This window comes from Antechinus flavipes, chromosome 5 (genome assembly GCF_016432865.1).
Source record: "Antechinus flavipes isolate AdamAnt ecotype Samford, QLD, Australia chromosome 5, AdamAnt_v2, whole genome shotgun sequence".
NCBI classification, from domain to species: domain Eukaryota; kingdom Metazoa; phylum Chordata; class Mammalia; order Dasyuromorphia; family Dasyuridae; genus Antechinus; species Antechinus flavipes.
The window spans coordinates 44453154-44465579 of NC_067402.1; the positions used below are offsets into that span (position 1 = coordinate 44453154).

Sequence of the window (12426 nt, forward strand, 5' to 3'; positions counted from 1 at the left end):
GCAAGACATGGTATCAGGGATCCAGTCGATAATTGTGGGAAGGGGAATCAGTTAAGAGGCATGCAGAACAGAATAGAATTAATAATCAAGTTTCAGCCATGACCAGAGGAAATCCATTTATAGCAATTCAGTGGAGAGATGGGGTGGGGGGGTGGGGAGGAAAGAAGACATTGTTGAAAAGTGCCAGTCAAAAACTGAAAATAATCATAAATAAATGGGAACCAAGGAAAACAAGTGTAGAGTGCAGCTGAATTTAGTAGGAAACTGAAGATTTTAGAAAGTGGAGGTGATAAAGGAGGTCATTCTAGATATGGGGGACAATTAGTACAAAATCACAAAAATGGGAGATTGTGCAGAATATCATTCAAGTAAATAAAACTAGATTACAGAATAGGAAAAAGGGAGTAGGATATAACAACATTGGAAAGGCATGAGGAGATATAAATGCTAAACAGAGAATTTGATATATGATTATAGCAAGCCCCTGGATTTTGGAGCAGGGAATAAAATGTTCATAACTGCATAGAAGATGGATTGGTGAGGAAGGGAGACCAATTAGGAAAATATTACAATGGTCCCAGAGATAGATAATAAGGAACTAAACTAAGGTGATGGCTGTGTGCATGGAAAGGAGCAGATTTATGTGAGAAATTTTGGGGAGGGACAGACAGAGAAGAAGGAAGGGAGGATGGAAAGAAGGAAGGGAGATACAGAGATAGGGGGAGAGACAGGAGAAGGAGGGAGGGAAAGAGAGAGAGAGAATTTGCTAACTGAAAGAATAGCTATAAGGGTTGAATGAGAATGAGAAGTCAAGGATACTTCAGAATTTATGAACCTTAGTATCTGAAAGAAGGGTAGTGTCCTGTGCAGTAATAGGGAAGTTCAGAAGAAGGTTGGGTTTGGGAGGAAAAGAAAAGGAGTTATATTTTGGAAATGTTGGGTTTGTCTCTGTGACATTTACTTGGAAACAAGAAGCAAACAATGCATGTTGTGAGACTGGTTTTAAGAGACAGACAGGGATTTTAATTATATATACATACACATACATATAAATTAGGGAGATTGGTCTGTAATTTTCTTTCTCTGTTTTGGCTCTTTCTGGTTTAGGTGTCAGTACCATATTAGTGTCATAGAAGGAATTTGGCAGGACTTTTTTATCTGTTTTTCCAAATAGTTTATACAGTATTGGAATTAAACCAGGAAGAGCCACAATAGAAAAAAGAAAGTTACAGACCAATCTCCCTAATGAATAGTAATGCAAAATTTTTAAATAAAATATTAGCAGGGATTACATAACTTATCAGCAGGTTAATACACTATGACCAAGTGGGATTTATATCAGGAATTCAAGGCTGGTTCAATATCAGGAAAACTATTACCATAATCAACCATATCAATAACAAAACCAACAGAAATCATATGATAATCTCAATAGATGCAGAAAAGCTTTTGACAAAATACAGTACTCCCATTCCTATTAAAAACACTAGAGAGCATAGGGATAAAAAGAGCTTTCCTTAAAATAATAAGTAGTATCTATTTAAAATCAATCCACAGCAAACATTATTTGTAATGGAGAAAAGCTGGACACATTCCCAGTGGGATCAGGGGTGAAACAAGGATGCCCATTATCACCACTATTATTCAACATTGTACTAGAAATCTTGGCTTTAGCAATAAGAAGAAGAAAAAGAAATTAGAGGAATTAGAATAGGCAATAAGGAACTAAAACTATCACTCTTTGCTGTTGATTGATTTATTAAAAAAGAAACTGTAGGATAAGCAAGAGAAGAACTAGGAGAGATCCGTATTAATAAAGTCCAGAAAGGCAAGAATCCTCTGGACAAAAGTGGGGGTCAGCAGTTTCAAAAACTGCAGAGTGGTCAAGGAAGACTAGGACTGGGAAGAGACCATTAGAACTGGTGATTAAGAGAGAGAGTGATAATATCAGAAAGCAGATTTTAGGAGGGCTAAGAAAATGAGACGAAAGGAAATAGAGGTACCAAGTGTGACCAGTCCTGGTCTGAGTGTGAGTGTGAGGGTGAGTGTGAGTGTGTGAGTGTGTGAGTGTGTGTGTGAGTATGTGAGTGTGTGTGTATGTGTCTGTGTGTGTAAATGGCATGTGTATCTGAGCCTGGGATTCTCTTTCTAAAACTCACAGTTAATGGCTGATAAATCACTCATATGAATGGAACGAAATGGTGACCCTCCACCCCCAATTTTTTTTCTTCTTGCTATGATGATGCTTTCCCAGGTAAAGGTTTTTAGCCCCATCTGACAGTTAGCCAGTGGAGTATAATGTGTCCTTCCCATATAAGGAAGTACATCCCCCACCTTAAACAAACGTCTCTCCCTCCCATTCCCTTCCCCACCTACTGAGAAGATATGTTATTGATTATACATGTGAAATCATGCAAAACATATTCCCATATTAGCCACATCATGAGAAACAAGAAAAATAAAGAAGGAAAGTTATACTTCAATTTGCTCTCAGGTCATCATTTCTGTTCCTGCTTTCGGCCCTGGAGCTGTGACCAAGGTCCCTGCTCCCTTGTGACCAACTCCCAGCACTCCCCTCTGCTCTGGAACCCAGGACTGCTTATGGGCAAGAGCTGTTAACCAGCACCCGTTACATCCAGCACCACTACAGAGTCTCTTGTAATCTCTTTCTGACCAGTTGTCAAACCCCTACTGTCTCTGGGCTGAGAGTTTTCGAAGCTGTGGCTGCTGCTGTTGCCTCCTCTGGGTGTGTGTTCTCCTCACAGACCTTGGTCCTTCTCCAGCCGGCCTCTTAGAGTTTTTTAGGCTATAAGAATGTCTCACCCTGACTTTTTGTTGGCTCTGATGCTCCAACAATTGATTTGAGACATTATTTAAAGTTATTAAGAGGGGACTATTGGGAAAGTTCAGCTGTGGGGCCACCTGAGTCCTCCAGCATGAGGATGTGAAATGAGGAAAGATTGTGAATTGGGCATTAAATCAGAGGAAAAGCAAATGTCCTACAGATCAGTAGGTAACCACTGCTCTCTCTAATTGTTGTTCCCCAACACTTTTCATGATTATTTCAGATCTGCCCATCACATCCACCCCCAGAATTCCCCAGAATTCCCATATACTACTTTGGTCTTCAAGTTCAGGCTCGTAGCATCATTGTCAACACTTCTAGTTGTTGGCAAACAGCTGAGACTCTCTGGCCAACAGGAGATGTAAAGGGACAACTTTCTTTGTGGATGCATCGTTTTATCCTAAATACAGTCCTGGAGACCTTCCTCAGAAGGTTGGGAAGACACTATCTGTCCTGCGCTACATAAAGAAATCACAGTCAACATTAAGAGAAGTCCAAGGGCAGCTGGTGGCTCAGTGGATAGAGCAGCAGCCCTGAAGTCAGGAGGACCTGAGTTCAAATCTGGCCTCAGACACTTAACACATCCTAGCTGTGTGTGATCATAGACAAGTCAGTTAGCCCCAGTTATCTTGGGGGGAAAACAAAAAGAGAGAAGTCCGAGCGAAACCCAATTATAAAGTCTAAGGGTTCTACTTGTTGGGAATCAAAGAAATCATTCAAAAAAACACTTAATTGGGGACTTCTGGGTGGCCCTGGAGTCAGGAAGTCCTGTGTTCAAATGTGGACCCAGACACTTACTGACCGTGTGATCCTGGCCGAGTCACTTAATCCCACTGACCTCCAAAGCAAACAAACACTCAACAGTCCCCAAAAGATATATTAATCTCTAGTCAGCATTGGTGAGTTCCAACTTATATAAAAAGCCCCTCAGAGTCATGTCCCAATCCAAATACTACAACTGTATACTGAAGCACACATGGAAATACCCAGGTCTGGGTCAACCACAGAAGTAAAATTAGGTAAGTTAAAAAACAAGCTATAGCAGACTAAGGGAACCAAGTTTAAAAATGGACCCTGATGACCCCAGACAAAGGGAGGCAAAGAGGAGGGCCATGAGGACAACTTATTTTTCCACATTCACTGCAAGGCAATTGAGGGCAGAGCTTTAGCCACATGGACGAGTAAACATAATCGGAGGAATTTGGGTATCTCTTTGGTAATTTCCACTGTTATCAGTTCTTCCAGTGCCGCTCCTGTCCCCTTCTACACTACTTTCAGCTACTTCTCCACGGTCCTCTTTACTCCCATTCTTCTAGTTCCAACTGTCTCAACCCTCTGTGGAGCTGGATTTACTGAACCATCTCTTGTCTACACAAGTCTTGGAGACATGAATTCCAATTCCCAAGAACTATATACATTAGTGCCTGGAGCCTGGAGAGTTTACTAGGAGATAGACAGACAGATGGATGGATAGATAGATAGATAGGTGTAAGTGATAAATAGATAGATATTTAAGTATAAGTATAGATGGACAGATAGATGGAGAAATACATAGATATTTAGGTATGTGAATAAATAGACATTGTCTTACACATATTCATAGTTGTCCAGATATGTTGTGTGCATTCTTCCTAATATATATATATTTATAAAATCTTTCCAAATAGAAATGTAAGTTCCTTGAGGGAAGAAATTGTTTCAATTTTGTCCCCTGTTTCATAACAAGGACTTAACAAATGCTTGTTGATTGTGTGCATTTGTGTGTACATTGTCTCCATAGGGTCAATAAGGGGACTGGCCTCTTAAACTGCACAAGTAAAGGAGAACAGCAGCCTAGTATAATTAACTTGAGGATTACCTGTCTGTGGTAAAGAAACTTCCTCACAATTCAAGTGGGCTTATTGAAAGAAGCCTCAAGCCAAGGTGTCAGCAGGCTTAGTGTTAGAGTAGAGTTTTGACTGTCTGGGATAAGAGAGACTGAGTGGCCTCTTTGTCAGTTAGACCAAAGTAAGATCAAAAGAGCCGCTTTTTGCCTGCCTGGATGGTGGAAGCTTCCCCACTGGGTCATTTTCTGGGGATGCTGCTTTGTTGGAATAAATGAATCACTGGATGAATGAATGAAGTGTTATAGGCTCACAAGGTTTAAAGTGTTGTACTTCTGGCCATTTTTTACTCACAAACTTTCAGTGGTTCCTGAAAATGGCATTCTTGGCTTCCTTTAAGTCCAAGATAAAATTTGACATTCTACAGGAAACCTTTCCTAATTCCCTTTAATTCTACTGCCATCCCTCAATGATTATCTCTAATTTATCACATATAAAACCCAACTTCTAAAGATAAGGAAATATATATAGATAGACAGACAGACAGACAGACAGGATAGATAGACACAGATAGTAGATAGATAGGTATGTAGATAGATAAATGATATGCAGACAGGATAGATAAATAGATAAATAGACAGACAGGACAGATTAGATAAATGGATAGATAGATAAATAAGAGAGAAAGGATAGATGGATAGATAAAAAGAAAGATACACAGATTTATAGACAGATAAGCAGATATTCACAAAAAGACCTACCCAAATTGACTACTACAGAGATCACTCATAAAAAGCAGAATTATTTATTAGAATCTCGAGAAGCAGATCCTGTTGAAATCTTTACAAACTGCTACCTAATTAGAGTTGATCTTGGAATGAACCTCTTGTTTCCTTCACTTGGGGCTCGGCTAGCTTTCTGGTGAGTCTTTCAGACCAGCTTGGTCTCAGTGGGGGGCATGCAGGAGCCCAGCCACCTACCACAGTGGTGTGAGATGAAGATGAATCTGGTTGTCCACTGAACTCTCGACTCGTAGCTTCTTCCTCTGAAAACTCTTCTTCTGCCACCAGCCAGCCAAGTGGAAAATATTCTGCCTTGCCTCGGAGAGAGGGCTTCTGGCGTAATTCCGCTGAAATCTGTCAAAGTGCTCTCTGTCTGCACCAGAGTTGCTCCTCTCCAGTCCAGCTGAACTCTCTTCTGTGACCAGCCAGCCAAGTGGAAAATATATTCTGGAATAGCTCTCTCTTCATTGGCCTTATATGTGAATCTTCTGAGAGAATGGGATTATGGGTTTTCTCCCATAGTGCTCTCTGGCCCAAAGAGCTTCAAGGGAGGTGTGAACTCACAAAGGTACAAAGTTTACTTTGTGAAGCTAGCATACTTGTGAACTCCAATGAGTAAAGGTGCAAACACAAGCATTGTACTAATTAGTTCTACTTAGTACCTTGTTTCAGGTTGTGCCCAAAACATCTTCTTGTAAGATTAGATCAACTCTAATGAGTTAGCAGTTTGTAAGGATTCCAACATCTCCCCCTTTCTTTTGTTTTGGAACATAGGATGGTCATGACCTCCCTGATTTCTCAAGGAGGTGAAAATCCCACCTAAAAGGTGATCACTCCTTCTCTGACATCTCAGGAAGGGAGATGAAAACACCAAAGGAAATAGGAAGTCAAATCAGATTAACGGGTTTCTGAAAGGGTATACATAAATCCATCAATATGGGTCAGAACTTTGTAACAGATATACATGGTATACATAAATCCATTAATATGGGAGGCATTACACATAATTTATAATAGCACATAGCAATATAACACAGGCTAGTAGTAATGTAACAAATAACAAGAATCAACCTGAAAATTTACACATGTCCATAAGTCATAGAAACAGTCCAAAAGGATTCCATTGTCTATTAGTTCATGTGCCAGGAATCTAATAATTCCTGTAAGCTCTGAAGTACTGCAAAAGTCTCATCAACAATTTTTCATCTCAGGGAATCCAATGATTCTTGCTGGTTTTTCAAGAACTAAAACAGTTTCATCTTGTGTTAGGACATCCAATGATTCCTGAAGATTTTAAAAGTCTTTTTAACAGTCTCCTTGTCAGCCATCTGATTCTTTCTCCATCTGTGGAAATATAAGCAGATCCTCTTCCCCAAGCAGTTAACCTAATTCCCTTCTATTTACCAAATTTGGGGTTTCTCCTCATCATCTGGTAATTACATTGGAGCTGTTTGCACTGGATATTGCCTTGTTGTCTTAAAAGGCCTGTATTCTCCCCAACTGTAATCCTGATTGCTATTCTGTTGGTTGATGACATCAGAGTCCTGAATTTCTAAAGTCTCTCTGGGTGTAACCTCAGCTACTATCATGCCCCACCTGTCCTTTGATTGATACTTTGGAGTTGGATCCTGACTCTCATTTCTCTGGGTCATCTTACATTCAGAGGCCCAGTGAAAGCCTTGGTTACATTTTGGACATGGAGTTTTGGGTTTTCTCTCACCCCATCTTCTCACTCTATCTCCATATCTACAATGAGCTCTCAAATGTCCAACTTTTCCACAATGAAAACATCGACGAGTTTCTCTAGAATTCCTCTGCCAAGAAGGACCTTGTCTTTCCATATTCATCATAGTTTGGGTATAATAAGCATTTGTGCCCACTGTGGCACAGCGTTTTATGATCTCCTCCAAAGGACCATCTTTGTCTAGCCCCCATATAATTCTTTTGCAAACCTCATTGGCATTTTCCTTAGCCAAATGTCTGGTCATTATTTCTGTGGCAGCATTATCTCCAATGGTTCTTATTACAGCTGTTTGTAAACGTCCCACAAAATCTGCAAAAAGTTCATTGGGACCTTGCTCTATTTTTGTGAAGGCATTATTTCCATCTTTCTGTCCAGGGAGAGAATTCCAAGCTTTTATTGCAGCCTTAGAAATTTGCTCATACACTGTTATGGGATAATAAATCTGTTCTGAACTCTCTGCACACTGACCTTGACCAGCTAGTTGGTCAAAAGTGATTTGTACAACAGCTCCTGTTTGCCTATTGTGTTGGGCTTGAATCCTACATAATTCATGAAACTCCTAAAGCCACAATAAATTTTGTCCCGGTTCTAGACATGTTTTGGCTATGGATTTCCAGTCATTCGGGGTTAAGATTTCATAAGACAAATTATCCAGTAACATCTTCACATAAGATGATGTAGCCCCATAAAGAGTGCAACCCTTTTTCAAATCTTTAATTTTTCCCAAATTAAAAGGAGTGTATTTTCTCTCTTTTTGACCTGAAGAGTCAATCTTTTCAATCACAGGATATGCATTTATAAAATCAGATACATCTTCTCCTTCATTTTTTGCTTTAATTAATGCTTTTTCTAATCTTGTTAAATTCTGCTTTACAGGAGAAGCTGACTGTGTTTCTATCTCTCTCCCTCCCCCTTGTTCCATCCATGAAGGGTTAATTGAGGGGGGAGGGTCATGAGATGTGGAATCACCTAATTCCTCCTGCTGTGAAGTATCAGACTCAGAATTGTAATTAACTCCATTCTCATCTGATTCGTCCTCCTTTTCACCTAGTAAAGTTGGCACTTCTTCCTCCTGTACTTTCCTTTTCATCATTCTATCACTTAAATAACTTCTTATAGCCAATTGTATTACATTATATGTATTAATTATTGAGTTAGGCCCATTTTTATCATAGAATTGACAAAGATCCTCTCCAACCAATTTCCATTCATTTAGATCTAATTCCTTTTCAAGAGAGAAACAAAGACATATGTCCTTTACAGTTTGTAAAAGTTCAGTGATTTGCTGTAAACTTATAATTAAACCTTGGCTTTCCATAACTTTGACAATGCTCTCTAAACATTTTCCTTGAACAGAAACAGGCTGTTTTCTAAATATCTGTCCCATCTTAGCTGAAATTCTACTTTAACTCTTCTAACAAAATTTCTTTGTTGCATTCACCCTAATTTCTGGGTTGAAGAGTCTTTTCCACTGGATCAGGATCAGAAGCTTTTCCACTTGAATCAGGATCAGAGCTTTTCCACTGAAATCCACTGAGGGGTCTGTTAGCCCCATGTTGGGCGCCAACTGGCATCCTGATCTGCGAGCAAAATTTCACAGCAGGATAGGGCCAGAGCCTTGAAAATGGTTACAGCTTTTATACATTTCAGACAAAGAACCTCCAAAATCCCACCCTCTATATGTTGTGATTGGTCACATATATCTACTGTCCCCCTAGTTGATCAATGGAATGTAGTAGACAAGGTGATGTACAGCTTCTTCAACCACGTAGTCCAGGCCTTATCTAAAATCACGTGACTCTGGAGAAGCCGAAACTGAGGCCCACAGGCTTGATCCACTTTAGAATCTGTAAGTTCTTCACCTTTTTCCACAAAGAATGAAAGACTTCCTGTGGAAGGTGGAATTTTCTCTATGGTAAATTAAAGATAATATATGAGATACATAGAGAAAGGTAAGTAGAACAGTAGGTAGGTAGATAGGTAGGTAGGTGGATGGATGGATGGATGGATACATGATGGATAGATAGGGACAAAGGGAAGGATGGAGGCAAGGAGGGGAAGATGGGGGGGAGAGAGAGAGAGAGAGAGAGAGTCTGAGAGAGAGAGAAAGAGCGCACAAGGTGGCATCATAGTGCATAGAGCACAAGACCTGAAGTTAAGAAGACGCATCTTAAATGTGTTCAATCCTGTTTCAAGACACTTTGTGTTCCAAATTTTTCTCCATCCCTCTCCAACCTCTCTCCTCCCCATCACAGCAAGCAAACTGATATAGAATATTTATAATCCTTTTAAATATATTTACATATTTATTATGTTGTATAAAAAAAAACCTATGGTTTTCTTCCTTTTATTTTCTTGCTTCCTTTTCTCGCTCTCTCCCCAACTATTTCTCTCTCTTTTTTCTCTCTCCTTTCTTTCCCCAGTAGCCTCTTCATAACCACTACCATGTCAAATGTGGCCTTCCTTCCCTTCTTTTTCACAGTCAGATGATGGAGGGAATAAGATAGGAAAGGACAGATTGGAATGGAGCTGGGAAAGAATTAACAAATAACTTATTTCACTAAAAGGCCATCTGGTTGGCCCAGATACCAAACAAACCAATAGTTGTTTGCAAAACAAAGAGCCAACTTCAGCTTCCCTGCTATCTTCCCCACAGTTTCCATTGTCTTCTCCCTCCTACACACTCCTGAGGTTTGGGGATCATGTAGTCACAGCATTGAATCAGTCATCCTCATTTGTGGCTACTTGCCTAGCCCTGCATCCTTCCCACTTGGCACAGGCACATGTCACTTTTCTGTATCTGAAGTTTTCAAAAATAGAGGAAAGAGTAGCGTCTCCTCACTGTTAGTTAATACTTTGCACTTACTCATCACCTGATGATAGAAATGAGGGCTTCACAGGCTCCATCCATCCCTTCTTCCTGTGAGTCTATGAATCTATTTTAATTTTCAGGTCCTACTTCTCACTAATGTGAGGTTCCATCACATCAATTTTAAAGCCAAGAGGAAGCAGAAAAAAGCCAAATACTTCTTATTTCTGCTTTATTTGAAAATGTTTTCTGTTTCCATCACTAAAATCCTTGTTTTTATTTTCACTTTACAATGGAATTCTTTGTTTAACTTTTTTTATTCTGAAAAAGTGCACATTTTCATATATTTATATATATATAATAGCACAGAGAAGGACTATCTCTGTATAATATCTCTACGTAAAGGTTTTTTCTTTGTAACAATACAAGGTGTCCCAAAGTTTCACTGTTTTAGTGGCTTAAAGATACACTAAGGTTCTTGAAACACCCTTTATATAAAAAAAAAAATGCACGTGAAACTTTCGAAACTGACCAAACTGTGACTCTTTCTGGTCTTTTTTTCTGTTTCTTTCTATATTTAAAAATTGTTTCAACGGCTCTTTTTTTCTTTTTCTCAGAGAGTGGGGAAGGGAAAATCTGTTTCTTGGCCTCTCCTCTTACTCTCACCTTCTCCTTCAAAAATGGGGTAGGGTGGTGAGAAAAAAAATCAAATTATTACAAATAAAGTTAGGTAAACCAAAATTCCACGTTGGGCATATACCCCACCCCCCACCCCCACAAAGTCTATGTCTTTAATTATCTTGAGGCTATATAGTAACATGCTTCATGATCATTTCTCTAGAATCATGGTAGGTCATTGTAATTGATTAGAGTGTGTCCTTCCAAAGTGCCTTTTTTTTTTTTATAATGCTATTATTACTCTACTCATTGTTTTCCTGATTCTGTTCACTTTATTCTCCATCAATTCATATGTCTTTCTTGATTTCACTGAAACTACCCCTTTTGTCATTTCTAACAGGGCAATAATATTCCATTCCATTCATAATTTATTTACTCATTCCCCCAACTAATAAGTATTCCTCCTTCTGGTTTCTAGGACCTGCTTATAATAAAGAATGAATATTTCTTTTTTTTTTTTTTTTTGATGTCTTGGATATCGATATAGACAAAGTAGTGGTATCATAGGGTTAGAAGTTTAGTTACTATTTTTTCAAATTGTTTCCCAGAATCACCATACAAATTCACAGCTCCACTAATATTCCATTTTTATGCCTCTTTTTCTTTCGGCCTCTCCAACAAATGCCATTTTCCTTTTTTTGAAGTTTCACCAATCTGACAGATATACTTTGGAATCTCCTTATTGCATTAATTTGCATGCATGACTAGAACTCAATCTACTTGGGAATCAATGTTTGATTTCTATTTATTATATAAGTTCTTTAGGAGAAGGAAGGAAAAAAATAGAAGGAAAGAAGAAAAAGGAGTTAGAAATAGATAGGAAAGAAAATGAGAGGGGGTAAAGGGGAAAGGAAGGAGGAGAAAAAGGTGGGGAGGGAGAGGGGAAGGGAGTGAGGCAGAAAGGGAGAGGAGGAAGATAGAGGAAGAGGGAGAGGAGGAGGGGAAAGGGAGGGAAGGAGAGAGGAAAGGAAGGAGGCAGAAGGAGAGGGAGAGTAAGAGACAGAGAGAAGGAGAAGAGACAGAGGGAGAAACAGAGAGAAAGAAAGAGAGTATAGAAGGAGAAGGAAGGACAGGGATACAAATACAGATAGAGAACAAGAGAGAGATTTTCAGATTTTTTTTTTCACCATGTGTTAGGAGCCAGAAGAATCCTTCATCTGCTACTTTCTGATTGTGTAACCTGGGACATTTCATTTCACTTTTCTGGGTCTCAGTTATCTTAGTTATTAAATAAGGGAATTGGACTAGATAAAGATCTTCATGAAATTTGTGTGTCATCCTTGCACAGAGACCATGCTAACATTCTCTGTATGATCTAATTTTAATATATTTACTCCTAAAGCTAGTATGTAAATAAAAATCTAGTCTTTTCCAACTCTAAATCAATTAGCTAATCAAGCATTCCTTAAGTGATTTCTATTTTCCAGGTGCTATGCTAGGCACTGTATGTAAAAATCCAGAAAAACGAAACAGGGAAGGAATGTGTAAATACAAAAGTATAGGGAGAATGAATATAAAATGAACACAGGGGAGAGAGACTACCAGCAATTTGGAGGATCAGAAAAAGCTTAACATAAAAGGCAATACTTGAGCTGTATTGAAAAAAGAAGGGAATTCTCTGAGGCAGGTTTGGAGAAAATATATTCTGGACATGAGCCAGAGCCAGAGCAAAGAGACCTAGCTGGCAAATGGAGAATTATGTGTGAATGATAGAAAGTCAGCTTGGCCAGACCTTGGAGTGTAAG

At 39.1% G+C, this 12426-nt stretch overlaps 1 non-coding gene across 1 annotated transcript; it reads right to left on the reverse strand.

Annotated features, from left to right (window-relative positions):
* Positions 1–11923: 11923 nt before the first annotated feature.
* Positions 11924–12030, reverse strand: LOC127539566 (U6 spliceosomal RNA). Its single transcript, XR_007947991.1, has one exon. It is a non-coding gene; the product is annotated as a U6 spliceosomal RNA (small nuclear RNA).
* Between the last annotated feature and the right edge of the window lie 396 nt (positions 12031–12426).